Raw genomic sequence first — 26131 nt, 5'->3', positions numbered from 1 at the left:
ACACTAATAAAAGGCAAAGTCCTCACTCACTCACTCACTCATCACTAATTCTCCAACTTTCCATGTGGGTGGAAGGCTGAAATTTGGCAGGTTCATTCCTTACAGCTTCCTTACAAAAGTTGGGCAGATTTTATATCGAAATTCTACGCGTAATGGTCATAACTGGAAGCTGTTTTTCTCCATTTACTGTAATGGAGATGAGCTTGAACGCCGTGGGGGCGGAGTTTCGTGTGACATCATCACACCTTCACGTAATCACGCAGTACATAGAAAACCAGGAAGACCTCCAAAAAGCGCTGAAGAAAACATGCATTATATAATTGAGAATGCAGCGAAACAATAAGAAGCGAGCGAGTGACATATACAACCATATTTATGAGTTCTGCTACTTCGGAAACAAAGCACGATGTAAACCTACACTTTAAATTAAGTTCATAGACAGGCTACCGCTGGCGTTTGTAATTTAGTGCCTGCCCATATAAGGCCGTCCGTCAGCGGCAATCCAATAGCAAACTCCCACTAAATATTCAAGGGTTAAGGACTGTGCTTATGCAGAGGAAGATGAGATGGTCAGGGTGGTGTTTGGTACAAACTCAGCGAAACTGCGAGAGAAAGTTTTAAGTGCCAGGACTAAGGTAACATTAAATACAGCCATGGACATAGCACGAGATACTCAGTGTATTCATTAGATGAACGGTAAAAAAGTAAGAGCGAGGGGAGGATGACTTATTGAGGCATGCAGGCTGTAGTGCGCGTCAACTCTATCTGAATTGCGCGATCACATTTAAAAAATATATATTTTCAAGTTCTATTTAGTCCATATGTGTCAAACTCAAGGGCCGCGGGCCACATCCGGCCCGGCATGTAATTATATCCGCCCGCGAGATCATTTTATATACTGTATTATTGTTATTAATGGCCCGGGTATATGAAGCGCTGGTAACACAATAAACTACAGATCCCATAATGCAGCGCTTCAGCTGCCTTGCTGAACACTTACCGCGTTAATCAAGTCTAGCTTATGATGCTGCAAGTTATTGCGAAGCTAGCTCACACGATGCTGAAGAGAAAAGTTGATTCTGAAAATAGAGTTTTAAAAAACCGATGGGAGGCTGAGTATATGTTTACTGAACCCGTGTATCTCATTTGTGGAGCTAATGTGGCTGTAATTACAGAATTTAATCTAAGACGGCACTATGACACAAAACATCAGGGTAACCTGAAAGACCTGAATGCAATGCAGAAGATACAGAAAGCAGCATAATTAAATAAGAATCTGACACTTCAGCAGACGTTTTAACCCGTGCACAATCACAAAGTGATTTCAAGTGAAGCTGCTTTTATGGGAGACACAAATGCACCAGTGCAACTTGCCCCACTTTCCCTGTTGCCAAGTAATGTTGAACCAAGTCGTCACTACGGTGTTCCCAAAATACGCACTTTGCTGATAAACTGAGCGCACTGAGTTTGCACGCTTTGTGACTTGAAGAACAAAAAGTCCGTCTACATGCGGCTCGAACCTTGTGCATGTTTGGTAGCACATATCTGTGTGAGAAGCTCTTCTCAGTGATAAAGACTAACAAAACAGCACACAGGAGTCGCCTCACTGATGAGCACCTGCAGTCCATCCTGAGAATCTCCACAACACAGAAACTCACACCAAACATAAACCAACTTCATGCCAAAAAAAGATGCCAGGCGTCCAGCTCTAAAATGACATATGAGCAAAGACAACTGAATGATTTGATTTGTTATTGCTAAAAGGAACACATTTTATTTATATTTCCAGGTTTTGTTATGCAGCATGTTCATATTTGAATTTGTATAATTTTGACAGGATATATTTTTATGGAGAGCAAAATCTTTTGGGATATTTAAAATCTAAGTTTATTTTTTATATAAAATTACATAAGATTAAAGAAATTTGAATGTTTGTTCTTTTAACGTTTACTTTATTTCTAACTTGTATAATTTAGACAGGATATATTTTTATGGAGAGCAAAATATTATAAGTTGTTTAAGGTTTGAGTTGATTTATTCACGAATAATATTCCTGTCTGTTTTTACCATTCCTACCAAGATATTTCTGTCGACTAAATAAAAATTCCTTTTATTTAAAATTTAAATAGAACTTAAACAAATACGATAGTTCATAATATACACGCAGACTTGCACGTAAGAGCGGGAGTTATCCGTTTTAACAAGCAGCGTATTGCACTGATACGAAATAGCTGTGTGTGTATATATGTGTGTGTATGTGTGTATATATATGTGTATATGTATAGATATGTATATATATATATGTTTGTGTGTGTGTGTAAATATATATGACAGCAATACTCATCACTCACAACAGTGACAAAACAATTACATTGACAATCATGTTACGTTATTTTCAAAATGTTTCCTTTTCTTTTTCATTACTTCTTTAACACACTACTTCTGCTAGTATCTAATAAAAGTCAAGGCACAATGAGTTACTATACTAAATGTAATATACTAAATGCTGCATTGCAATGCTTTTTAAGTATTTCTACCTCATTATATTTTTATTTGGCTAACACTTTCATTAACAGCAACTACTAGTATGTAAAATTAATAATATACAACAAAAATTTAAAATAAATCGCAAGTAGTATAGATTATAGTTATAAAAACAAAAAAAAAAAAAACAGTATAAAAGGTACAGCAAGTGTGCGGAGCAGTCTAATTTGGCAAGTTTGTAGAGCAGGGCCTTAGTAGTCAAAGAATAATATACAGGATCAAACTGAACAGGATGCTTTTCCCCCTTTACAGATATAATACGTAATGTCACACTAATACTTATTTTTACATTTTGCCATTATTGTAAGAATTGCATGTCAAGCCAGCAGACTCCAAAAGGTTGAGACAGCTTTTCTGACACTAAAAATGCTGTTTAAAATGGCAATTTTAAAGCATTATTAATAACAAAAGGAAATAAAGAAATATGATGAGAAAGGACACAAGTTTAGTTTACCTGCTATGATGAATGGCTAACGGTTTTACAGCAGCAAATGAGGGATTTCAGAGGATCAGGAGCAAACAATACTTTTTGGATGCTGAAGTGTTTAAAATCTGTCCATTTTATAAATGACAATACAATTAAAAATGATAAAAATGCTGATTATGGAAATGATGTGCAAAATACAAAAGTATTACAGCATAGTGTATCTGGAATGTGTTGGTTGGGGAGAATTTTGAGGATTTTTATAAACAATTAGTGGCAAATTATACAATTTTTGAAAAAAAAATATTTACCTTATCAGAATAGTGAAAGCAACTATGTAGTTTAATCAATACCATAAAAATAAAGAAATGCACAGATATAACTTCATTTCTTTTTTATTATAAAATGATGCACCAGAATCATAACACATTACTGCCCATGTGAAATTAAAAAGTCGCAATGGCCGCAGGTGGGCTATCCAAGCTAACATCAAATTGAACCTAAAAGAAAGAACTGTCCAATGACTGATAAAGGCTGGACTGGAGAGGGAATGGATTTGAAGAAGAACTGAGAAAGAGGACGAAGAGAGAGAGAGAGAGGTTAGGAGTAGACGCTGATACAGCACATTGTCACATCCACCACACAACAGGACACAACTCAGGATCCCCAGATTAGGACCCAAGTGCAGCACCACACTACTTCAGATGGAATGGAACAATGTGAGGTTTTTTTTTAAAAATGGTGGCTGGAATGCCAATTCTGCCACCAACCACCAGGTTACATGCAGGGCTGGATGCAGATTAACGTCATAATTGCAAGTTAAGGGCCTTGCTCAGGGGCCCAGCAGAGTAGAGTCACTTCGGGCGTTTACAGGATTTGAACTGGCAACCTTCCGATTACCAGTGTAGATCCCTGGCCTCAGAGCCACCACTCCGCCCAATTCACCCCTATATAGTGTAGGGGTCCTGGAGAGCAGTAGTGGCTGCTGGTTTTCTTATACAATTCAATTGCTTAATTAAAAGCCAATCTTTGCCAAAAACTCAATTTCTTAATTTTATGGCTTAGTAGTAATTTCATTCTGCCAAATCAAATCATTCTTATTTTGTAAATTTCTCCCCCAGAATATTATCCAAATGATTTGTGAGCATATTATTAATTCTCAATCCTTCCTTTTTTTCCCCCCAGATATTTTGTTAACCCAGGTACTTCATGATAAGCATAAAATGTTGTAAATGGGGCAAAGTTACATCTGTTTTTCTCTGGCTTAATGAGGGGCGCCCATTGCGGCTGCAGGCTTTTATTCCAACCAGTTTCACAGCAAGTGACTCACAGTCATTTCATATCTTGTTAGTCTCATTGTTTAATTTGCTGTTTGTTTTTTTATTTTCCCTTCTTCTTTGATTGGGCATTTAGTAAAATGCAGTACGATGACATTTATATTTAAAGGATATTTAGAAATATCTTCATTTTACCACAGTTTTAAATAGCTTAATTCTTTTTCCCCCAATTATCTTCTTTTGACTTGGAATTTGATTCCTTAATTGTAATTCAACATTGCCAATTAACGATGAGCAGGGGAGACACGAAGGCACACAACACTAAAAGGGTACAACTACTTATAGCTAGCATATTTATTATTACATAACATAAATAACCAGAAGAAAAGGAAAACCATGGTAAATGGAAGAAAATGTTAAAAACCAAAGATTAAAAAAAACACTTGACTATCCCCAAATAACATACATACAGTCATATGAAAACGTTTGGGAACCCCTCTCAGCCTGCATAATAACTTTCAACAAAAAAAGATAGTATGTCTTTAATTTCCTAGGAACATCGGAGTACTGGGGTGTTTTCTGAACAAAGATTTTTAGTGAAGCAGTATTTAGTTGTATGAAATTAAATCAAATGTGAAAAACTGGCTGTAAAAAAAAAAATGTGGGTCCTCTTGTCATTTTGCTGATTTGAATGCATGTAACTGATCATTACTGATTACTTGCAACACCAAATTGGTTGGATTAGCTCATTAAGCCTTGAACTTCATAGACAGGTGTGTCCAATCATGAGAAAAGGTATTTAAGGTGGTCAATTGCAAGTTGTGCTTCCCTTTGACTCTCCTCTGAAGAGTGACAGAAAGCATGGGATCCTCAAAGCAACTCTCAAAAGATCTGAAAACATAGTTTGTTCAGTATCATGGATTAGGGGAAGGCTACAAAAAGCGATCTCAGAGGTTTCAACTGTAAGGAATGTAACCAGGAAATGGAAGGCCACAGGCACAGTTGCTGTTAAACCCAGCAGGTCTGGCAGGCCAAGAAAAATACAGGAGCGGCATATATGTAGGATTGTGAGAATGGTTACAGACAACCCACAGATCACCTCCAAAGACCTGCAAGAATATCTTGCTGCAGATGGTGTATCTGTACATCGTTCTAAAATTCAGCTCAATTTGCACAAAGAACATCTGTATGGCAGGGTGATGAGAAAGAAGCCCTTTCTGCACTCACGCCACAAACAGAGAGTCGCTTGTTGTATGCAAATGCTCATTTAGACGAGCCAGATTCAATCTGGAACAAAGTGTTTTGGAATGATGAGACAAAAATGGAGTTATCTGGTCATAACAAAAAGCGCTTTGCATGGCAGAAGAACACCACCGCATTCCAAGATAAACACCTGCTACCTACTGTCAAATTTGGTGGAGGTTCCATCATGCTGTGGGGCTGTGTGGCTAGTTCAGGGACTGGGGCCCTTGTTAAAGTCGAGGGTCGGATGAGTTCAATCCAATATCAACAAGTTATTACACAGGGGTTGGATATTTCAACAGACAATGACCCAAAACACAGTTCGAAATCTATAAAGGCATTCATGCAGAGGGAGAAGTACAATGTTCTGGAATGGCCGTCACAGTCCCCTGAGTTGAATATCATTGAAAATCTATGGGATGATTTGAAGCAAGCTGTCCATGCTCAGCAGCCATCAAATTTAACTGAACTGGAGAGATTTTGTATGGAAGAATGGTCAAAAATACCTCCATCCAGAATCCAGACACTCATCAAAGGCTATAGGAGGCTGTTATATTTGCAAAAGGATACTCAAGTATTGATTTAATATCTCTGATGGGGTGCCCAAATTTATGCACCTGTCTAATTTTGTTATGATGCATGTTGCATATTTTCTGTTAATCCAATAAACTTAATGTCACTGCTGAAATACTACTGTTTCCATAAGGCATGTCATATATTAAAAGGAAGTTGCTACTTTGAAAGCTGAGCCAATGAGAAACAAAAATCCAAAGAATTAAGAGGGGTTCTCAAACTTTTTCATATGACTGTAAATGCTTGGCAACATTTCAATAAAAATTTTGCAAGCTCAGTTTGTAATCAGCATACTGCAGGAAGAGCGAGAGCAATGGCTTTCCACCTAGAGCTTTTACCAGCTCCTTGGTTGAAACAGAAATGTGTGATAGAATTACAAATTCATTCAATATTGTTGGGCATTGCTTTGATTGAAATTTCATATTTTCAGTTTTTTGTAATGATTGGAAAAATTGTTAAAAAGCATGTCATTAGATTACTTTTAAAATACAAAATATGCAGCTGAGATGATATCGATTAATTATAGAAGACAGATTTGCTTACAACATACATTTATGAAGAGTGTTGTGAGGGTGAGGCACAGTGCAGACAGCTTTAAGAAATTAGGCTTAATACCTAAACGCACTGCAGGAATACACTATGCACACGGTCAAGTTGACAACTTCACCAGTTACAATGCAGCTTTCAATGCTAAGTCATTCAGTCATTGTCCAACCCGCTATATCCTAACACCGGTTCACAGGGATCTGCAGGAGCCAATCCCAGCTAACACTGGGCGCAAGGCAGGAACAAATCCCGGGAAGGGCGCCAACCCACCGCAGATGCTAAAGGTTCTTTTTATATTAAGGGTAGTACAAGACATTTTAGGGTTCTCAGTATATCCTGATCCACTACTGAAAGGTTGACCTCTTGCGTTTTCAACCATTCAAGAGGACTGTGTTGTGTTGCAGCCCATCTGGACTATATCTGACCCATAGCTGTGAAAATAAAACCAAAAATGAATCATGGACTCCAAATAAATGGTCATTGATTCCACAATTCAAACATACCTATGACCCAACCCAAACCTGGATGTGTATTGTCAGAGATGATTACAAGAGACCAGAACATCCATTTATAAATTTGTGCTCAATTGAAATCATAATATAAAGTTAGGATTAACAACATATTTAAAGGTGTGCCACAGTAAACACCATTAACATTGCAACCACGCCACATCAGCCTTCATGTAGATGGACGAGTGATACCAAAAACAGTAACCCTCCATCTCTATATTAGAATGAAAATTGACAGTGGAGACAGTTTACAAATCTCTATGAATTTTATACTTAAACACAAACATTCCTTTTTTGACTGCTGTTGGTTTCAAAACTGTCACTTGTCTATTTGAGTATAAAGTATATATTTACAGAGTTGACACTAACTCCCTAGTGTAATTCACTAATTCTCATGTGCACACACACACATTTCCTCCTGCCATAATCTACAAAACTATTTACAGATAAATCTTTTCCTTCCTCTGTGAAAATCATCTCTGTCCCCCCAAGATATTACTGGATGGTTTTAATTATGAAATTCTACGTTGTGATAGACAGATGACATGAATTTTCAGTGGTTATAAGATATCCACATTGAAGGTGTACACTAGGCTGACATCAGACATGAAGGTACAGTAAAAGTAACAGAAAAATATATGAAAATATATTAAAAATAACATTGGGTTAAAATATTTATGATGGGAAGCTGTATTGTATTACCTGTTCATCTATTTTGTGGGTATCTCAAACAATCAATCACTTTTTTGTGATGCTATTTTTCAGTATTGACACCAAAGTATTCTCACACTTTTCAGTTAACTCAAAATGTATTTGAATTAAATTTAAGCTTCTCGGTTGCTAATTTTGTCTTTGTAACATCAAGTCATAGGTTTCAGTAATAATGATGGGAGTGCTTTGTCAAACACTTGAGCATGCTTACTATTGAAGAAGAATAAAGAGCTTTTCTTTTCCTTTTTTCTTTACCACCAGCTCAATATTAGACAAGTGACATCAACAATCCACTCTTTTCTGGATGTTTATATGAAAATGACTGCATCATTGTACACTGCAATTTTCTAAAGTGCCCAAATAAAACAGTAGTGTTTGCTATTAAAAGACAGGAAAATTCTAAATTAGACATGCCTATCTGCATTTCAGATGCTGGAGAGATTCCAGGATCTTGTAGCAGAAAAAAAAGTTGATCCAAAATTATTACTTTATATACATATACAGCCATATATGTTAATGTAATCCAACCAAAAAAATCCCAGAAACTGGTCCACCGTCATGACACCCAATATACAATAATGTTGTTTATTAGGTGAAACGTCAAACCTTTATTCGAAAATCAAGCAAGTCAAATTCCCTGTAAAGCACAGCTGGTACCGTGAACCTTGGTTGGAATGCAGATCAGAATTTGTGGACTAAGAAATAGAGAAAGTGAATAACTACAATAAAGTTGTTCATTGGTAAAGTCTATAATACAAATGAGTAAATGAGGATAAAAATAGAGGTGTCACTCACAGTGAGGCAACATGTCAAAACCTACACACAGCACATAAAAGGCACAGAATATCAAAAAAAGAAACAACACTATTTTAAATCAAAATCCAAATATTTAAGCAAAAAAAAAAAAAAAAACAAGGTCAAAAACATGCTCATTTAAATAATAGACTCAAAGGGAGTAGCTCAAAATGGTGGCTTTTACAGAAATATGAAGGCACACAATACTAGAACAACCCACCATCTGAGCTCCCCTCTATTTATTTCCTCCTGCCCCTCTTATGATTTATCATGTGACTGTTAAGTACTTAGGGTTGCATAGCAACAGTCACTGACAGGATGGTCCTGGGGAAAACAGCGGGAAATGCAATGGCTTGTTTAATACATTACCTTTGTGTATTTATTTAATTATAAATCAAAATGCTTTTTGTTTTCCCAAAACTGCCCACATTAAATTATTGTGTATGTATGAGTAAGTATACCCTACAGTTTATTGGCTTGCATGAGGGTTGGTTACTGCTTTTTTACTACTGCAGTTTATTTTAACTGTCTCCCTACCAGCCTAAAATGGAGTTTAGTGTTAAATGAACTCTTAATTTATGATAAGTGTATTGAAATAAAAAAGCATACTGAAACACATTAAAATTAAATTTAATGCTGCAATCTTATCACTTTCACTGTTAATAAGGAATCTGTTAACTGCATGCTAATGCATTTCCCCATTGAGCCTTTTTTATTTGTGCACTGGCATTTGCTTATGCAGTTTCTTTTTGCGGCTACTCTCATATCTGTATATGTTTCCCTCTTTTGGATTGCATGTTCCTCTTTTACAGTTAGTTTTCAACTTGTTTTTGCACATTTCAGTACATTATGGAAAGTTGGAATGTTAATTGGACTCCCATTTTTTTTTTAAGGAACGGTGGTTCTTTTCTCAAAAACTTGTTCTACAATGTTCAAATAAACATGGATAAAGGCAATATAGCAGCTCAGTGTTTGGCACTACAGTCTTATAGTTAGCTCTACATGATATCTGTTGATGTGGGCTCAGCACATTCTACCAGTCCCCTAGCTATTTTTGTCTGGACATTCCAGTTTTTCTCCAAAGATGTGCAGGGTGGGTTAATTTTCCATTCTAATTTTGCCCTATGCAGGTGTGTACCTGAATGAGCCTGAGGCCTACAATGGACTTGTGCCCTGTCCATGGTTTGTTCATGAACTGTGCCACAGGCTTCTGAGAGAAGATGGGCACCAAGATCTCTGAAGTAGACCATGAGAATTTGAGAATGTTACACGGTGTTTCAGGATAAGAAAGTACAAAAAATATTATAGACAGCACATGCTCATTTATTGATTGAATTAGTTCAGGAACTTGAGGATTACACGTATAAATGGGTGAATTAAAGTAATTCTGTTTTTCAAACATAAAAAACAGCATTTCTTACAAAGCTTTTTTGGAATGTTACCAATTTAATATGACAGTGCATGCAACATTCACTCATTTACTACTATACATACTTAATATTGTCAAGTATTTTACCACATTCCGCAAAAAGTACCTTCAACCAGAAACTGGACATCAATTTTGGTATCTTTCTGCATTACTCTTAAGCACAATGACTTTTTGCTTCTCCTAAATTACCTTTTATTATGACTTATCAGAAAGGTTCGAAGTTTATCTATCTACAGCTCCATGTATGAATGTATTATCAAGAAACTTGGAATAAAACAAAACAATATGATATATATTTTTGTCATCTGGTGACCAAAGATCTTTTTCATAATCAGTCTTTCTTCTATGTAAAGCTTTGGCTTAGTTTAAAATTCAGATCAACCTGTGCAGGCTACATTGTAAGAATATAAGCTGCAATCTCAATTTTCCAGTTTACAAAGGTGCATCCTACAAGTTATTCAAAATGAAAAATACTATATATATATATATATATATATATATATATATGGGTTTTTTTTGGATTTTTTTTTTACATAATCCATAGTCAAATTGAAAATTCCGTTAAGATTACAGGGAAAGCAAAAACTGTTACATGCTTATGTGTGTTTTTTTAAAATTGTAATTGCATTTCAGTTTTTGCAAACTTATTAATGGAAAAAATGTAACCAAATTATAGTAGGGTGTGGTTAACAAATCCATGATAAATTACAAACGCAGCACCCTGAGTCGCTTGTGCTAATCTCTGGAGACTTTAACCATGTAACGCTGGATAAAACATTACCTGCCTTCTTCCAGTATGTGGACTGTAACACTCGGGGAAATAGGACTATCGACCTAATGTATGCAAACATTAAAGACGCATACAGCGCCACCCCGCTGCCTGCGCTTGGGAAAGCAGATCATAACCTGGTTCTGCTTCAGCCTCACTACAAACCAAGAGTGAAGGCGCTACCTACAACCACACGATCATTGTGAAGTTCCCCTTGGGATTAATAAAGTATCTATCTATCTATTCAGGAAGTGGTCCCCTGAGGCAGAGCAGGCTCTGAGATACTGCTTTGGAACTACAGACTGGGATATCCTGCTGGGGTCACATAGTGAGAACATTGAAGAGGCTGTTGACTGCACTACTGATTACATCAACTTCCGTATGGACATTGTAGTTCCAGTAAGAACAGTATGCTGCTATGCTAACAACAAACCATGGATTACAAGTGACATCAAAGGCCTTTTGAACCAGAAGAAAAGGGCTTTTAAAGACGGTGATCAGCATGAGCTCAAGCCTCGACCCTCTGCAGTTCGCATACCAGGAGAAGGCAGGAGCGGAGGATGCCATCATCTATATGCTACACCGATCCCTCTCCCACTTGGACAGAGGCAGTGGTGCTGTAAGAATTATGTTTTTGGACTTCTCTAGTGCCTTCAACACCATCCAACCTCTGCTCCTTAGGGACAAGCTGACTGAGATGGAAGTAGACTCACACCTGGTGGCATGGATCGTGGACTATCTTACAGACAGACCTCAATATGTGCGTCTTGGGAACTGCAGGCCTGACATTGTGGTCAGCAACACAGGAGTGCCGCAGGGGACTGTACCTTTCTCCGGTCCTGTTCAGCCAATATACATCAGACTTCCAATATGACTCGGAGTCCTGCCACGTGCAAACGTTCGCTGACGACACTGCTATTGTGGGCTGCATCAGGAGTGGGCAGGAGGAGGAGTACAGAAAGCTAATCAAAGACTTTGTTAAATGGTGCAACTCAAACAACTTACACCTGAACACCAGCAAGACCAAGGAGCTGGTGGTGGATTTTAGGAGGCCCAGGCCCCTCGTGGACCCCGTGATCATCAAACGTGACTGTGTGCAGAGGGTACAGACCTATAAATACCTGGGAGTGCAGCTGGATGACAAATTGGACTGGACTGCCAATACTGATGCTCTGTGTAAGAAAGGACAGAGCCGACTATACTTTATTAGAAGGTTGGCGTCCTTCAACATCTGCAATAAAAAGCTGCAGATGTTCTACCAGACGGTTGTGGCGAGTGCCCTCTCTAAATGCTAACATTACTCAAAGTTATTGTCTGCATTTACATGCATTTTTTATTACACTTTATTTTAATATTTTTTTTGTATCAGTATACTGCTGCTGGATTATGTGAATTTCCCCTTGGGTTTAATAAAGTATCTATCTACCTATCTATCTATCATTGGACTCACAGCTTGGTTTTTGAATATATGGCTTGTTTGTTTTTCAGTTTAAGAAAAAATACCATTAGTTAGTTGCTTTATTGGATTACTGTCTAATTAAGGATGGTTAAAAAATATCAAATTGAGGAAAAAAATTGCTGTAAAACACTAATAGATAGAAAGAAAGAAAGAAAGAAAGAAAGAAAGAAAGAAAGAAAGAACGAACATTCCTAAGAATAAAGATCTTTTTCGTCACAAACGTATACAGTCAGTCAGTCAGTCAGTCATTGTCCAATCTGCTATATCCTAACTACAAGGTAATGGGGGTTTGCTGAAGCCAATCCCAGGCAACACAGGGTGCAAGGCAGGAAACAAACCCCGGGCAGGGTGGCAGCGCACCACAGGGCACACACACACACACACACACACTAGGGACAATTTTTAGGATCGCCAATGCACCTAACCTGCATGTCTTTGGACGGTGGGAGGAAACTGAAGCACCCAGAGGAAACCCACGCAGACACAGGGAGAACATGCAAACTCCACCTGGGTCTCCTTACTGCAAGGCAGCATCACTACCACTGCACCACCGTGCCGCCCCCAAATGTATACACAAAAAAGTAAACAGAAAATATTTTGAACAACAATTATAAATACTGTAATGAAAGTAGTAGAATACTATGAGACAACCATAAACTGGCAGACCACATATACATGTTATCCAACTACTTTTCCAAATAAAACCAAACTACAGTAGGCACCCATTTAAACACAGGCATGAATTTAAGCTTCACATGAAGAATACAGTAAATACCCAGAAATTACTAAGATTTATTCATTTATTAGCATTAAGACCTCATTTGCAACCCTCTCAAGTCAGTAGGAGAAATCCTGAAAACTGCACTAGAAATCTGCAATAAATTATACCATTATCATTGGTGTTTTTTGTATTTTTGTTCCAAAGAATTCTGGTGAGCAGTACTACTATTCCCACAATTCACTCATATCAAAGCAATACCTTCTTGACCTAAACAAAGCTATGGATGAGAAAAGAGTACGGCCAAAAGTGGAAGAATCTGTTTTTCATTCAAGAAGCACCATTACTTAATGCTGTATAAAGCTTGGTTTCTAGCAGAGTGTGAAGTGTCAACCATGATACTACACTTTTAAAACCCTCCGATTACATCTCACCCTCTGTTGATGGAACATATTTTCATTTACAAATATGAAAGTTGTTCTTATGTGGACATTTGACACCCGACTTAAAATATTTGCCTTGTTTTAAACTGAAAAAAAACTCTCTAATTTCAGACCCTCCAATTTACAGACTTGTTTCAAACAGCTAACTCTGAAAAATAAACTTATCATGCAATTTGTAGACCTTTGAAATTGCAAAAATCTTTTATGGTTGATGCACTCACATTAAAATCACATTGAAAAATGCATCCTAAGCCCAATGTGATATTTTTGGGAAAATTAGATCTTGGAAACTGCCCGGTTTTGCTTCCTAGTGTAGTCTGTACTCATTTTGCTTACAAGTGGGTTTTTCCCCAGTGCTTACTGGTAAATATCTGAAGTATTCTAGACTCTCCCTGTAAGAAGGCTAATAGAAGAAACCATTTTATTTTTGACAAAAAAAAAAAGAACATCTTGTAATGAACAAAATGCCATCAGCAGATACAGGTGGTCTTTCACATTGTGCAGAGCTCTAAGAATTCTAATTTCAATCAATGCCAAGCAACATGCTTTGGGAAAAACACCATGTCCTCCTAATCTTTCTTCATTTATCGTAACAGTGTAACATGCTTTCAAGGGAAGCTATTAGCATCGTTATGTCACAAACCACATGACAGGTCAGCTCATGCAACTCCGTACATTATGTTTCAATCGTGTTCATGTTACTAGAGCTGATCATAATTGTGATTTACTATCATCACCTCTACAGTTTCTCATGAGAGTTGGTTACATCTGTTGCCTACACTGCCAGCATCGTGTACACAGATATCACGATAGTTCTCTCATTTTTGTGCATAATTAGCTATTGCTGACACTCTGGGTTAGGTGTAGAAAACCATTATTTCCTCCTTACGGTATACGGTGTCATTAAGAGAGGGGTAAAATTTTCATTTTTAAGGCAATGCCTCGGAGTTGCATTTTTGATTACATAATAAATTAATTTAGCGAGTTGAAGCCCGGGAAAAGTAAAACATGTTTTGCCCTTTAAATCACAAAAATAATGAAGTTCTTTCAGTGCCTTACAATACTACTAGTAGTATGACAATACACATTTTTCAGTTTAAAGGGTTGAATTAAACCAAAACATTTTACACCATGGTTTGTCACATTTTCAGTGTAAAACTATCCCCATAGTGGATACTGCAAAATTAGGTTGAGTTCTTAATATTGCCCCATGTGTGAATAAGTATGCATATGCAATCGATATCAACACACAGGCGGCCACTGATGCAAACCGATAAGCAGGGCTGGTTGGGCGATTGACAATAAAATGTCACATAAGTACGTTGGGCTCTGCATTTCACAAACTCCTGGGACATTCGCTTTATACCTTATTAGACAGAGACTCCCGGGGCATTAAATAAATACAGCCTAGCAGATGATAAGAGGGGATCATGGAGAGAGGCATGGCACACCACAGTGGAAAATGATCAGGAACAGTACAAGAGGGGAATGCATTTTCAGTAGCAGCACAGAAATAGCCGTGGCTATTTTCAGTATAACTATTACTTTGCGAGGCGTTACCCTTGTTTCATAACAGTGGCAAGGTAATTCTTCTGAAAGTACGGCTGTGGATCATTCAATGTTAAACAAACACACCTGTTATTGGCCTTTACTCTCATTTGGTGAGTGTGTGTTATAATATTATTCATGATAATGCAAAGTTGGTAGCAATCATCTTTACATAGCAAAATTGTTACATCATCACAAGTGTTAATTTGCAACAAGAGGTGCTATAAAAGCACGACATTGGTCTCCTACTCCATGCGAATGCTGGGACCAGAATGCTTTGTAAATACTTCTCATGTTCTATTCTTGAGATACGACAACTTCTTATTGTACTGTGTGATTTTAATTGGAATTGCTATGAGCAATTCTGAGACACATAATAAATTCAGGACATTACCTTTAACGTTCAACTTAAAGCAACAAAGTAATAAACTATGAAAAAGCAAAATGCATGAATAAAAGCAAACAAGTTAAGGTGCAAACCACATGAACAACCAAACTTTCAAATTAAAGTCTAACAATTCTTTAGCCCACATCTCAACTACTTTCTTATAGGATAACTTCTATGAAAGTGAAAGGTAGAAAAAGGCTAGGCAAACAAATTGTTCATTAACATATTCATAACATATTAATAGTAAATTATAATACTTATAGTTTACACCATCTTGCATTATTTTTAATTCAATGGACTCCAATTTGTGTATTATGATGAAAGGTCAGTGGATCCCTCATGTCCTTTGTCCAATACTCTGACCTTGAACACCTTGACAGACATGGATGGCACTTACAGTGCTCTGAAAAAGTATTTGCCTCCTTCCCGATTTCTTTTCTGATTTCTACAGTTAAATGATGATTTTATTTATTAAAGAAAAAAAATAGCCAACCCTACATGGCCATATGTGAAAAAGTAATTGCCCCTCTTGTTAAATCATGAAGTAACTGTGGTTAATCACATTTTTTTGAAAGCTGAGTTCAATTTCACTAGCCACACCCAGGCCTGATTACTGCCAGACCAGCTGAATCAAGAGATCACTTAAATCGAACCTGTCAGACAAAGTGAAGTAGGCCAAAAGAACCCAAAAAGGAAGAAATCATGCCACGATCTAAAGAAATTCAGGAAACGATGAGAAACAAAGTACAGTAATTGACATCTGTCAGTCTGCAAACGGTTACAAAGCCATTTCTAAAGTTTTGGGACTCCAGGGAACCACCTTGAGAGCCATTATCCACAAATGGAGAAAACATGGAACAGTGGTGAACCTTCCCAGGAATGGTCGGCCTACAAAAATTACCCCCAGAGTGCAGCGACGACTCATCCAAGAGGTCACAAAAGAGCACCATTTAAAGAACTGCAGGCCTCACTTGCCTCAATTAAGGTCAGTGTTCAAGACTCAACCATAAGAAAGAAACTGGGAAAAAATGGCAAGCATGGCAGAGTTCCAAGGCGAAAACCACTGCTGACCAAAAAGAACTCACTTTCGCCAAAAAAGTCTTGATGATCCCCAAGACTTTTGGGAAAATATTCTTTGGACTGACGAAACAAAAGTTGAACTGCCGTAAAAGTAACACAGTATTTAAGAAAAAGAATATTATACCAACAGTCAAACATGGTGGTGGTAGTGCGATGGCCTGGGGCTGCTTTGCTGGAACCATGAATTCTGCTATCTACCAAAAATTCCTAAAGGACAATGTCCGGCCATCAGGTCATAACCTCAAGCTGAAACACACTTGGGTTTTGTAGCAGGATAATGATCCTAAACACACCATCAAGTCCACATCTGAATGGTTTAAAAAAACAAAATGAAGGTTTTAGAGTGGCCTAGTCAAAGTCCGGACTTAAATCCGAATTGAGATGCTGTGGCAGGACCTTTAAAAAGCAGTTCGTGCTCGGAAACCCTCTAATGTGGTCGAATTGAAACAATTCTGCAAAGAACAGTGGGCCAAAATTCCTCCGCAGCGATGTGAAAGACTTATTGCCAGTTATTGCAAATGCTTGATTGCAGTTGTTGTTGCGAAGGGTGACACAACCAGTTATTAGGTTTAGGGGGCAATTACTTTTACACATGGGGCCATGTAGGTTTGGATATTTTTTTTTCCTTAATAAATAAAAACATCACTTAAAAACTGTATTTTGTATTTACTTGGCTTATCTTTGCCTAATATTTAAATTTGTTTGATGATCTGAAACATTTAAGTGTTTCAAACATGCAAAAAATTAAGAAATCAACTCCAGCAGACCCCCGTGACCCTGTGTTCGGATTCAACGGATTGGAAAATGGATGGATGGATGGAAGGGGGCAAATACTTTTTCACAGCACTGTAGGTAAGGATGCCATTATTAATTACAGCTTTGATTTATATGCAAGTGCTTTCTCTAAGCTGATTTTGAAATTAAAAAATCATGAGACAGTGAAATGTCTTCTGAAACCTGTCTCATGTAGATATTGGTAAGAAATTTCTGGACAATGTCAATTTGGGGTACAATATTGAATATGGGTGTGGATGAGATATCTGTAATTTATGCCACAGGAGTGGAAAGTGAAAATATTAACACATTTGAAATAATGTTCTTTAACACCCTAAAGTGTTATATCAAGGATACTAAAATATTTATCCCTTTGCTGTACTTTTAAGAGGAGAGATGCATTTATTGCAGTCAAATGTGGGGTGTAAGAAATGTTCTCCCACTTGCAAATACAGGAGACTTAGTGACAATACACTGTTTCTCCAAAGAAATAATTAAACCATACACAAGCAGTCAGGTGCCAATATGACTCATTTTATTAAATATATCCTGCAACTGACTAGCCCCCTGTCCACTGCTAATTTAGGATGTGGTTAGCAAACACTGGTTATTTTTCAAAAGACTCTATGTGACTACTCTTTGGTAGTATGTTCAAAGTTATGTAAAGTATAATACAGTGCAGGAGTAACACTTAACAATATATCTACTACACAGAGCCACTCTAATAGTGTGGAAAGACTATGTCCTAAACAAAGTACTTCTAGGTAAACATTAGAAATTGTCTTCATTCTTATATATTTTATTGTATAATAAATAGCTCTGAGGCTAGGGTTCTGTGCAGGCAATCAGAAGGTTGCAGCTTTGAATCCCATAAATGCCTGAAGTGTATCTACTCTGTTGGGCCCTTGAGCAAGATTCTTAATCTGCAATTGCTTTGTCTTGCATCCAGCCCTGCGAGCAGGTCCTCCAATTTGCAGGGAAAACTTGGGGGTTGGTGGCAGGAGTGGCACTCCAGCCACAGTAAAAATCCTCACACTGCTTCAGTGTGGTGCTGAGGTGTCACCTGCTGCACTCAGGTCCTAAACCTGGTGGTTCGTTGTGTGGTGTGTGCGGCAATGCGCTATCAGCGAATGCTCTCAACCGCTCTTCCTATTGTATATAAGAGAATTTAATTCATACTTAGCTAGGGGATAGCAAAATAGATGAACAATTTTGTGATAGCATTATTTTGAAATCGCCTTAATCTCAGCATTGATTAAAAAATCTACATTGAAATAACTTGTAAAGAAATTTGAAACTTTTTTTATTATAAAGGCAACATCTGGATTCAAATAACCTCAAAATACACCCCCAACAAACATGTTTGCATACAATCTTACATTAATGGCTTTGAGTTGCATCTGGCACAAAAAAATTTAAGGACTGTGGACCAGAATAGAAATACAGACGTTCTAACAGCAAATTTGTTGACAGGACATAAACTGAGCTAATAAATATTAATGATAGTTTAACCTGCTATTTCATTCCTGCATGCTAAATTATGTGTATTTATAATAAATATCTACTTCAAAAACAAAATCATGATGGATATCAGGAAATGCTGAGGGAGTTGCACAACCATCAGTGGCGATGCAACAACAATGTGTACTATGAATGAGTTCAACACTTATTTGAGAAACTGGCTTGCTGATAATTTCCATAGATAGTAAATAGCACTAGGGTGTTGTAACGTGTTAGCCATTATGGATGTAGTGAGACGTAAAACAAAATGGCACCTTTTATTGGCTAACTAGAAAGATTACAGTATGCAAGCTTTCAAGGCAACTCAGGCCCCTTGAACTTCTCACTACATAGATGGTAAAGTAATAAGTCAATTGTGAATTCTACCTGTAAAAATTATGCATGACCAATTGTCGGTCGCATGTCAACATTTTCTTTCAAAGGGAACATAATGAAATTTGGTTTGCACTCTGCCATTCCCATTTCTACCACAAAATGTGGCCTGCAAACCCCTATGCTTATTCATTTGGTCAAACATAACTTGCACATTGTGATCTTAGAAAAGTTTTGACTCTTTGCTTACTGTGTGAATCTGAAATGTACCAGCAAGTGGTGTTCATTTTCATTTTTAGATTTGTGGGATGGTGAAGCATTTGAAGGGTGCATATTCTGAACTTGGAGTGCAAAACATAGGGGGGCATAACAAGACAGAGACAGTACCTGAAAAGGTCCTGGCAATAAGGAGAAATTGTTTGTGCCACAAAAATAATTTGTTATTGTGCCAGAGGAAGGAATTTGACACTGAAAAGGGGTAGTATGCTCTGTTTAATATGAGGGTACCCCAGGGATCAAGAGATAAGAAATGGCACCAGGGGTCTTCCGTTAATAGGTTACAATTCCCCCTGTCAAATCAGTGGCAATGTGCCTCATCTACTCCATGCTGGACTGATGCTGGAATACCTGGGTCCTGTAGATGGACATTAAGAAGAGGACACTAAAAGTTCCCAAATTTGTTTGTGATCCCAGAGATACTTTACCCAGAACTAAGCTACTAAAATCATTGCTTGAGAAAGCCTGGTTTTGGAAACGAGTCAACGCAAGCACTTGAATAAAGGAAGAAAATGAGGTCAGGAATTGATAGAGGTGTTGGGAAGAGTGCTTGAGCAATACTGAGATGTAAAAGACAGCATCCATCGCAATGAATAGACAGCATTTTTGCTGTTAATTTACACTGGAGAGGCCATTTTCCCTTGCTTACTTGGTACTGCACTTACTTCCAGTCTTCTCCTTCCATTACACTAATTTCTAATAAATCATTATTTGTGGCCATTTTCACTTCATTAGGGTTTTGGGTTTAGGAGCACATCAAGATCACTCCCTATCTTTCACAACTGATGAAACTGCATAATATGTAAGCACCTGGACTAGATAACTATTTCCACTATTAAATCTCTTATTGTAAGAACACAAATCCCAATACTTTTGATAAAAACATTAAAAACATTTTTGAACATGAACTCAGAAGTACAGCACACTCCATCAAAAATGAGCTACAAACGAAACCAATAAATGTCAAAAAAATCAAATACCACAATTACTAATCAACTAATGAAAAGCTGCATTATCATACAAGATACGAAGGAGGAAGAGAAACAGAAAACATTCAAGTATAAAGTACAACCCCCACCTCTACTATGAACTCGAAAGGCAGCCGTTAAATAAGCTGCAATCACTACAACACCCCACCCAGTTGACACAAACATATGATTTAGACAAACAAGAAATCAGTGACAACAAAGCCAAAAATCAATAGAACTTCAAAAATCCCTGTTAAATACAGTTAATTTCAAACTCTATGACAACTAGGTCCACAGCATTAAAATTGAGCGCAAGGTGAAATTTAACCACAAACCAAAAATCATAAAACAGATTTGAAAAGATTATCAGTTAAACATGATGGATATCATTTTTTTCCTCAAACACAAATATTTTTAAAACTATTTAAATGAAATCATTTCTTCCTTCAAAAGCAAGACTACATTCACACCATTATTTGTAAAAAAAAAAGCAAAAACAACTTAAAAAGCGTCACCATGATGCAATATGCTTTCTTCTCTTCAAGTAAGGATCCATTCAAATGAGGTTTCAATTCTTAGCACACAAGGATCATCCTGTTTTTTTTTTTTTTCTGTACCATGTACCCTTGTAATCACACAGCAGCAGCACCTTTCAAGGGAGCAGGTATATAAAAAAGGAGCACTTCCCGAAGATAAATGGACATCAGTGCTTGACAGGATGTAATTTTCCCCAGTCCATGCAATACACTATATAATTCAGCTCAAAACTGTACACTCGTACATCTCTAAACTCACGCTGTCAGATATAAAGACAGTTAGATCCTACATTTGGGAGGTGGGCTTGAACACCAATGTCTCTTGACTAACAGCATTTGGTAATGTCTTCTAAAGCCTTACTGGACTACAGCTTCCACCCACTTATCAAATAACATCGGAATCAAAATACATGAAACCTTTAACATATATAAAAAAATATATATACTCCCAAAATAATGCTGTTTTTTTAAATATGCTAACTTACCCCATATAGTTGGTACTGATGTCCAAGAAAAGCTTTAAATATCATGCTTTCATGCAGAATGGAGAGAAAAAAGTTTAGAATATACTGTAATGCTAGCCAGCGGTGACGAATGCTGTACAGTGGGAAATAATGCAGAATAAGTCCAAGGTATGAAGAAGAAGAAAAAGAAAAAACCTTGCAATTTGGGTGTTGCACAATCCAAATGACACTAATCCAGTAATACAACCTTATACTTAAAACAAATACTAAAATCTGCCCCCCTCTCACACACTTGTTGACCAAGACTCCCATCTTCAATTCAATAAAGCAATCCCATGAGGCTTTAGTTTCTCGTTTATGATATGCGCTGATTTTTCTGTAAGTACATAACCAAAAAAAGCTTGTGCTTGCATATTTTGACATAAGGAACATCATGAGATTTTTTTTTCATATTTACTTTTCGCATTGTTTGCTATTGTACAGCACTGGTCACTTTTGGCTTGTATTTGACCATAAATGTTTTTCTCTCCATTCTGCATGAAAACATGACATAATTTTTTTTTTCTTGGCCATCACTACAGACTACATGGAGTAACAAATATATATCACTATTAAAATACCCTCGCATCGCAGCGGCAATGTACTGCCTTAAAATTTTTTATTAAGAAGAAAAGTAAACCTTTTTAAACTGAGGGAAAACATACCAATAATTATTTGTTAAGGATCTCTTTGTATGCCACGTTGTCAGTTCGGCCCTTCGGTTGTAATATGGCCAAGCTGTGCGCTGAGCTTACTCTTGAGCATGCAACATACAGTTGGCCATGTGAACAGTAATCTTGTTTCAAATCTCACAGCTTGGATTGCTGCTGTCATAATCGGTTTGAGTTTCATGGTTTGTTTCAATTACGACAGTATTTGCAGGACTTGTTGTGTTGAAGTGACATTTGGTATCTGTCAAGTATTGTAAGCATACAACCGGTTTCATCGATAACTTCGCATCCAGCTTTTGAGAGTTTAAACATTCATAAACATCAAAGTGTCCACTACTGAAATCGTCACCTGTCAATCTAAGATGTTTAAGAGGCATTGGTGGTTGTCGAAAGGTGTAAAATATTTGGCCATTTCGGTACACTTGAAAGCGACAACCGAACAATTCAGCGGCAGCCATCAACTCACATGCAGATGCATAGGTGAAGGGCTTAAGCATTTCACTCTTATAGTGCTCCTGAGTAGTATAATTATCTCCTGTACCATCATCAGTCCACACCTTGAACCTGTCCCAGTCATTCAATACATAAGACACAATGTTCCTCCGAATATCAAGAGTGAGCCTGATATGGCCGTGCAATATGTAACACAGAGAATGGAAAACGTAGGCACCATCTCCGGGCATGGAAACCACTCGGTAAGTGACAGTTCTTTGATCGATGGTGATCAATTCGATAGACATGTTAATGGGGGTACGGTTGGAACGATAAAGGAAATGGGTACCTAAACAATGTCTAAAATACCTACACAATAGCTATAATCATAATAAACGAACAATAAAACAGCAGAGAAACCGTGGATTAAATAAAAAGGCTGCAGTTATCAGCAGGGAGACATGAATACCGTGGCGAAGCAAGGAAGGGAATGAAGAGACCAGAGCGATGGACGGCCTTATATAGGCAGGCAGCCAACATCGTGGGAGGCGTTAGGATGGGGGACCCAACACCGCCTCACACGGCAACCAGGCTGCAGGCTATGGACGTATATATGTACGCAAGTAGGATTCAGTTAGCGTTGGGAACCCGCGTATCAAATTTCTTGAAGATGGGCCCATAGGTAACAAAGACCGTTGGAAAGTTCAATATGGCGGCCAACAGTGGCGTCATACCACTGAAATAAGTACGTACATCGGTTTCAGTTAGCACAGGGAAGCCGCCTACCAAATTACGTGAAGATGGGGCCATAAATAAGAAAGTTTAACATGGTGGACGTTGTTGACTGTTACGACTGTTACACGTAGAATTTCGAAATGAAACCTGCTTAACTTTTGTAAGTAAGCTGCAAGGAATGAGCCTGCCAAATTTCAGCCTTCTACCTACATGGAAAGTTGGAGAATTAGTGATGAGTGAGTCAGTCAGTGAAGGCTTTGCCTTTTATTAGTATAGATTATTGTGTAGACTGTTCCTTTAAGAGAACACCAAATAGAACACCACTGCTTAGAATAACTTCTGTTATGGTAACCAGCACTCTGCTCCCTCTAAATGTTATTTTGGGGGGGCTGTCAAGAGGCAGGGCCTGTTAAAGCCCATTGCAGAATTTCTTCTGTGATTTTGGGCTATACAAAAATAAATTGTATTGTATATTAGGAAATTCATTTTTGTTTCAGAGTAATAAATAAACAAATAAGTGGGAACACTAACTTAACAGTACTCTAACTGGTAATCCACTAGAATGCCCCCATTTCCTATAGCACTTATCCATCTTTGGACTGCATGGGAAATATTGATAGGTAATTAAAAAAAATACATACAGCAGAACTCTGATTATCTGCATGATAGATAGATAGATAGATAGATAGATAGATAGATAGATAGATAGATAGATAGATAGATAGATAGATAGATACTTTATTAATCCCAAGGGGAAATTCACAAACCAAAGTTCACTTTATCTGAGGTGAATCTGCAAGTGTAATGCACTTCTTTTCTTAAAATTAAGAAAAGCTCTTAAAAGCACTTTTGTGTATTGAACAACAAAAAGACACTACTGTACGCCTGCCAACATGTCGATGCTGAGACAACTGCTGAACGCTGTGGACTAGAAGCGAGGAGCCACTATAAAACATTAAACTCTGAAGGACGTTTTTAAGAAAGCTTAAAATGATAACATGTGCTACACAATTATTTGTTTTTGTTGCGTTTATTCATTTTATTTTTTGATTTAAATGTGAGGCAAACCAGTCATAGTAAAATGTAACTACAATCAACATTTCTTATTCTTAAAACTATGGTACATATTAGACAGAGAGAGGTCGGGATCATACACTGATACTGCAAGTTGCTGCCCCCACTACATGATAAACCACCTCAGGATCCCAAATTAGGACCCAAGTGCAGCCATGCAGCGGGTGACAACTCAGCGCCACACCAGCTCAAATGGAACAGTGTAAGGAGTTTGATTGTTTTTGGGTATTTTTCAGTGGCTTAAGTGCACAACCCCCAAGTACTCCGTGGACGTTGGAGGACCTGCTTACAGAGCTAGATGCAGGTAAACGTCATATCCAGGATGAAGCAATCGCAGGCTAAGGGTCTTGCTCAAGGGCCCAACAGAGTGGAAAGCACTTCTGGCATTTATGGGGTCTAAACATCTAAGCTACATAATAAGTGGTAATGCCACAAAAATAAGTGTAAATGTTAATTTTTATTGGTTTTCTATAACATTAAATTCACAAAGGTATGAAGAGAGACTTAAAAAGTGATACTATACCACATAAATTGTCAAAACCTTTTATGTCTGTAAAATTAACTCAAAATGGCGGCAGCCATCACCTTTATCCGAGTTTTCAGCTATCCGAAGTAGCACTGCTCCACATTACCTAAGAGAACAGGGTTCTACTGTACTAATTTTAATATTGTGCTTCAAAACCTTTCTGCATAACTTTGAAATGTGTAACTATAACATTTTACATATCTAGTCAAAACCACATATAAAACAGCAATTCCTTAGCACTATCAAGTGGTGTTTTCAAAGACGTTCTGCATGCTAGACTTCAGACAGTATGAAATCAACCTCACATGACAGCCAACCGCCCATTCATCACTTTTCTTAACTGACTGTCCAATTCTGGGTTGCTGGGATATCACAATTTGTTATTTAATAAACCATAGTGCTTTTTTAAAAAATGATACTCAATATAACACAAATGTAAACATTTATAACATACAACTAACATGAACACAGTAGTAAATAGAGATAACTTACTTAATATAGAATTATTCATAAACACAAATGTTGCCCAAATTGCTTCACATAAGTTTAAAACAACACAATAAAAAGAAAAAAAATATTTACTAGTTCAAAATATAGCATAAACAACAGCACCATCAGAAAAACAATGATAACAGTATTAAAATGGGTAACATAAAAGACAGGATAAAACAGTTGAATAACACTATGCAAAGTCATACAGTTTTTGTACACATTCCACCTGACAATCTAAAACACACCTCAACTCTGGGTAAGCCAGCCATCGTGTATATTGTTTCTTAAATTAGTGTTTTATCACCGCACAAAGACTTTTTACTTTTCAGTTCGACAAGCTATATTATTTTGCGATTAGCCAAGTCTACAGTGGTGACAACGTGCTACACAGATGTTTTTCAGTAAACCATAAAATGGCGTGATTGAAATCATGCCAGTTACTAGTCACACAACTTCATACTTCCCAGGCTTGAAAGGGTTTATTAAAAAAATGTTTCCTGCTCTAAAACATCACTGACACTTCTTCATATTCGTTCGTTAACAACATACCAATCCACAGATAAAATAATTAACACTTTGTTAGTACAAATTCAGTCAACCGCATCTTCTCAATATTTAAGTCTACCAATATTGTCGAACAGATAAACACTAGACAAGGAATGATCAAACAGAAATCATAACGCTCCTTCGCTTTACGGATTTACTGGTTTATATCAACAGCCACCACAACACTTTAGTCTAGTCTTACAACCTTATAGTAAGAACCGTGAACAGACTAAATAAAAAGCGCTTGAAAACTCGTCTATTTTCAAAGCATAAATTAAGCCTTTTGATTGCCAACAAGTAAACATAAAAA

At 37.3% G+C, this 26131-nt stretch overlaps 1 protein-coding gene across 1 annotated transcript in view; it reads right to left on the bottom strand.

Annotated features, from left to right (window-relative positions):
* Positions 1-26131, bottom strand: part of xpnpep3 (X-prolyl aminopeptidase 3, mitochondrial) — a 56409-nt gene that overhangs the window by 30020 nt on the left and 258 nt on the right. The window lies entirely within an intron of this gene.

The sequence above is a fragment of the Polypterus senegalus genome, chromosome 10 (assembly GCF_016835505.1).
Source record: "Polypterus senegalus isolate Bchr_013 chromosome 10, ASM1683550v1, whole genome shotgun sequence".
Classification (NCBI taxonomy): domain Eukaryota; kingdom Metazoa; phylum Chordata; class Cladistia; order Polypteriformes; family Polypteridae; genus Polypterus; species Polypterus senegalus.
Note: the sequence above shows the minus strand (reverse complement) of the source record. Positions and strands in the feature narration are given on the sequence as shown.